The sequence below is a fragment of the Cupressus sempervirens genome, chromosome 7 (assembly GCF_028749045.1).
Source record: "Cupressus sempervirens isolate cs-2001-9-10 chromosome 7, ASM2874904v1, whole genome shotgun sequence".
Classification (NCBI taxonomy): Eukaryota; Viridiplantae; Streptophyta; class Pinopsida; order Cupressales; family Cupressaceae; genus Cupressus; species Cupressus sempervirens.
The window spans coordinates 480,182,660-480,188,659 of record NC_143124.1 but is presented as its reverse complement, the minus strand read 5'-3'; positions in this window follow the sequence as shown (position 1 = coordinate 480,188,659).

Below are 6,000 nucleotides of genomic sequence, written 5' to 3'. Positions count from 1 at the left end.
TGAAATTTCTGTAAAAATGTCCACTTTCAGATTTATTAATAATAGGTGAAGCTGTGAAGCTTTTGGCACAATTTTTGGCATACCCGATTTGGGGTTTCTTGAGAAATTTGGTGGATCTTTGTGATATTAGTTGTTTGATCTTGAAAATCTGATTAGAGGTTGGAAATATCATACAAAATCAGAAAAGGGACATTTCAATCTATTAGTTTGGAAATGTAGAAGATCCTTGCATTGATTAATCCAATGCCTTTCCTTATTGCTAATAATCAGATGTTGATTTGCAACTCTAATAACTAGATGTCAATTGCATTAGAGGAAGGGAAATCATTTGGTAAATCACATTATGATTTAATTGACATACTCAAAGCAAGATTACTCATTTAATATCAAAATAAAGAAGTGATGTATATATAAGCTAGTATTAATATTCATTATATTATAATTTACATTTTATGGAAATTTGTTAACTTTATTTTTATTTTTATCCGAAACATGAAAATTATATTGATATATATCTGAAAGATACAATACATGCTTGAAAATTATAGTCAAGCCAAATTGGCATAGTCACACCCTAGACCCATACCAAGCAACCTTGCCCTTGCAAAACTGGAAAATGTTGAGCACATAGGCTCCAAAATGTTGCTTACCCCCCAAACCAATGACACACACTATACCACTTGAGTGTTATTGGCTTGTGAGAGTGTATGGTGGGAAAGTAAATTTATTAGAGTATTTCCCACAAAAATCCTCAAAAGGTGCATCCATGGATTCAACAGTTCCAAATTTTTAGAGTTTATCAACAATATCACTAGCTTCCTTGAGCACATGTGAGACTTTGAAGTTTTAAAACTAGTTAGAAGGGATCAAATTTTTTTAATGAGTTTTTCTAGATGCCATGTCTCCAACTCCCCTTTCACTATACCTTAGACAATCACTTGTGAGTCCCCTTCCAAATAGATTTTGTGCACACCCAAACGTTGGCCTAACAGAATTGCTTCGATGACAACAAGACACTCAACCTGATTATTGGTGCCATCACCAATGTGTCTTGCTCCTAGTCCAATGATACTTCCATCTTCTCTCCTAGCAACCACTTCTACCCTTGACACTCTTGGGTTTCCTTTTGAGGCCCCATCAAAATTAATTTTGGTCCAACTAGTCTCAGGTGGAGATTTGGTGACTATTTTTTTCCTAGATGACTTGGGTATGGCCCCTTTGAGCCCATTAATGAGGTTGAACTTGATTGAAGGCCACTCCTTTTGGATTTGGGAATCCTTCAAGTTGAAGGGAATCCTTTCTAGGTTCATTTTGGATGCAACATTGGATACTATCTTAGAAATAACCTTATCCAACCTCTAAAGAAATATTCTATAGTCCTTGCTCAGTGTTGGAAGATTCTTCTGTTACATTCGTTCCAAATGGTCCATACGGTGGTAGAAGGAATGATGTTCCATATAGAACTAAAGGTAGAAGCTTGTGACCTTATTGACCATGCTACCAACCATTCTTTCAACCTCCTTGGCATTGGGCCTTGCCAATTCAGTTTGGTGAAAATGTGATTCCAAACCTAGAGTGCAAAGTCACAATGTAAGAATAAATGGTCAGTAGTCTCTTCTACCTTAGAACATAGGACACACTAGAAAGGTCTAGCAAACCCTATTTTCTTCAACCTTTCACTAGTTAAAGCACATTCATATCCCTCTAGCCATGTAAAAGTTCCTTCTTTGGAAAAAACATAGGGGTGTCATCATAATTAATTCTCCCTATCGATCTTTCTCTAAATATTTTCCAAAATTTAGTATCCAATTTTGACTAAGTGCCTTCCACTCTTCGACCCACACCATTTGATAAAATCTTGACCATTGATTCCATAAATTTGCTTCTTTTGAAGTATTTTTTTTAGTCTCTCTTGATCCTCTAGGGGTACCCCTAGTGTTGATACATTTTTCCATTGCCACAACCTTCCTATCAAGTAAGTTCCTTGTTCCATGAAATCTTTCACCTTCCTTCCCTAACAGTGTGTGGTTGCATCTATGATAGTCTGTGGAACTTGCTCCTCTTCTTCTACCAAAGCCAAGTGACCTTGCTATGAGTCATGCCAAAAATCTTCTTTTGAACCACCTCCTATTTTCCATGTGATATGATCTATAATGAGGCTCCTACATCTCATTAGAAAATTCCAAAGAGAAAATCCTCTTGGTGGATTGGCAGTGGTCAAGATTCTCCTATTATCTTGGTTATCCAAGCACTTGGCCTTTAATATCTTGACCCATCTCTACTTAGGGTCAACATACATCTTCCAAATGAGCTTTGCACCTAGTGCTGAATTTAGAAGCTTCTAGTCCTTGAGGCCAGACCCACCACGACCTTTGGGCCTATACACCATATCCCATGCCATCAAAGGAAATTCATCTTGACTATGACCCCCATTCCAGAGAGTTTGCACATCTATTGTTGAATACCATCAATCACCTTCTTGGGAATTTGAAAAAAAGACATGAAAAATATGGGCATGGCCACAATAACTATTAATAACATGAGAAGCCTTCCAACGAAGGTGAGCCATCTACATTTCCAACCCGCCAATTTGGAGGCACAATCATCTATTAGATCTCTCTAGTATTATGATTTTCCCATACCTTCAAATAATGGATTTCTAAGGATTTTACTTGGAAGGTTCCCAATACAGACAAAAAGGTTGGCAATTGCAAGTTGAGTTGCCTGGTTAGTATTAAAGAAAAAAACATCAAATTTGTCCCAATTTACACATTGCCTTGAGACTTTTCTATAAGAAACTAATACTTTTTTCATGATAGATGCTTCTTCCATAGTGGCTATCCTAAAGAAGCATGTGTCATCAATGAATTGGGAATGAGTTTTCATCTCTATTCCCCTAGCAATACAAATTCCTTTCCATAGGCCTAGTTCCCACTTCTCTGAAATGATTCTTCCCAGAATTTATGCCAAGAGAATGAAAAGAAAGGGAGAGATGGGGTCCCCCTGTCTTAATCCATGTGAAGTAGTGAAGAAGTCCCATGGGCTTCCGTTAACTAGAATGGATGCTTAGTAATTCATGAACATGCTCATAATCCATTTGACCCAACTGTCACATAATCCAAATTTCCTCAATACTAGTTCTCCCAAGAAGACCCTATCCACTCTATTGTATGCTTTTTAGATGTCAAGTTTCAGAATCACACTTCTCCAATTTTGGTAGCATGCTGAATGTATTGCTTCATGGGTTACTATGATTCCATCTATAATATTTCTAGAAGGGGTAAATCCACTCTGTTTTTGAGAGATCAGTTTATTGAGAATCAATTTCAATCTATTTGTTGCTACCTTGGAAATAATTTTGTACACTATGTTGCAAAGCGAAATTGGGCTGAATTCTTCAAATGATGAAGGTTTTTCCTTTTTGGGGATGAGGGAAACCATTGTATTATTAAAATCCTTTAGAATGAAATCATACTAACATTACTCTTCTACTACTATCAACAATTCTGGGCTTAGTAGGTCCCAAATTTTTTGATAAAAATATGCTTGAAATTCGTTTGGCCCGAGAACCTTATCTCCCCCTAAAGCAAAGAGTGCCTTCATCAGCTCCTCTATAGAAATTGGTTTCATTAGCTTCCTATTATCAACTTCATTTACTAGCTTTGGAATAACCCACAAGACACCTTCTTGCTCCCTGTTAAATTCACTTCCTTTCTGTAATGAACCCTTTTGGGGGTCATTTGTTTATTTTGACTTTTTCTTTTATTTGTATCCTTTTTTCCATATTTTTTCCTTCTATTTGTCATTCCCTTGCTTATTGTTCAGTCAGGTTGAAGCTACCAGTTTACAATAAGAATTATGATTGGTTGGTCAATGGTTTCTAAACTGTTCAACTCCCTATCTTTTTATTCATTTCGTTTCCTTTCCTTTGACCGTTGGGTTGTCATTCAATGGTATATATTCCTTTCAATGTGTTGTTCATTTCCTCCTACCACCCTTGCATTTATATCGATGTGTATACTGGCCTTGAATGGTCGTGTCTAGATATGACATCCGTTTATATATAGTCTATTGTATTAGAGATACATATATATTGTTTAGTTTTTGGTTAGTTTAATTTGTATTTTATTAAATTTATATTTAAATGTCTATATGTAAATCCCATCGGTTAGATATGTATACTATATATTATTATAGATGATAATAAGTAAATTCATATATATATTATTATGAATTCATATATGAATAATATAAATAATTATGAATGATAATTTATGTTATTATAAATAACTTATTATGAATGGTAATTTATACTATTATGCACAATTAAGTAGAGTTATTATGAATAATAATAATTTATATTATTAAAAATAGATCATAGATATTTATCTATATTAATATTATTTCTTTTGGAAATAATCGATAATAGTATATGAATTATTATTAAATCTTATCCAATTATAATTATAGGATTCTCTTTAGGAGGGATCATGACACTTTCACTCCCCAAAGTTTAGAAAAGAAGGATATTGTCTCTTTATTAATGGAAGAGGAGTCTTCAATTTGTTGGCCATTTGTGTTGTTTACTGTTAAGATCCTAATGATTGATCTACGAGATTTGATTGAGCAATGGTAGAATTTTGTGTTTTTTTCACCAACTTTCAACCATCTCTCTGGATTTTGACTTCCAATAAATCTTTTCCCTTTGTAAAATTTCTTCGTATCTTGCCATTTAATCTTTTTCTATTAAAAAGTCCAATTCATCCATCCCTTCAGATATTACTTTGTAGTTTAAGGCTTCCAAGTTGCATTCAATCTCATGTCTTTCTTTGAAGATGTCCCTGAAGTGTTCTCTGTTCCAAACTTTAAGGGGTTGTTTTATATGTTTCAATTTTTCAAAGAATTTGAAGGTTGCATTACCTTCTAGAGATGGAGCTAATTTCCACTAGCTAGCTACTAGCTCCACGAATTTGTCTTCTCTACGAACCACATTTGCTCAAATTTAAAGGGGCTTGTAGTCGGAACACTATCTAAAATCAATTGATTTTATATCATATATGTCTTCTTATATAATACTTAAATAAATGATTAATAATTAATTTTTACAAAATCAAACATATATTTATTAGAAGTTTTTTTTCATGAAAAAATAACCTGTCATCAAAATATTAAAAAACATAATGAAAAAGGTTCAAATATTATTAATAATATTTATTTTTAATTAACTATTAATACATAATATATATTATTTTATTAATATAATCTTTAAAAATACTAAAAAAAATTAACAATACATAATATAGAAAAATTTAATTTTTAAAAAAAAATTGACATATAATTTCACAATTTTCTATTTTCTCCAGTAGCTACAATTTATACACACTTTGATGATGACAAGGGAATGCATCCACTTGGTAATAAAAAGTTTAGCTGCTCTGCAAACTCTATAGGGTTTTACTGAGGTCGGGGCTTTCTTCGGTGGATGCCTATGGCGATTCAATTTATCTTTTGCATACTTTTTTCTCTAGTTATTTCCTTTTCAAGTGTTTATGCAGCTTAAGATTCCTTGCCTAGGGTTTCATTGTGCTTAGGGCCCATTTGGTTGTTGGAATAGCACGAGAATTGGCATTGAAAATTAGAATACGAATTATATTCTCTGTTTGGTTGGCAAAATTGGAATGTAGAATAGGATTACGAATTCTCAAAATAGCCCAAAATGAGCTTTTGTCTAATCCCAAAAATACTTGTAATTGGAATGCCCCTTCCCATTCTTAATCTCACTTAATCATATTTGACAATCTCGTCGGGTCCGTGGTAGGCATTGATATTTTTTTGGGGTTTGGTGAGCTCTGCTGTTAACTTTCTCGTTGGAAGGCGCTTCTGCATTTTTTGTATCTCTTCATTGTTCTGATATCATGGCTTTCTTCTCAATAATCAAGAGTGTGGGGTTGGTTTGAGAGCATTGTTAAATGATGGCTGACTCGATCCAGCAGCTGTAGC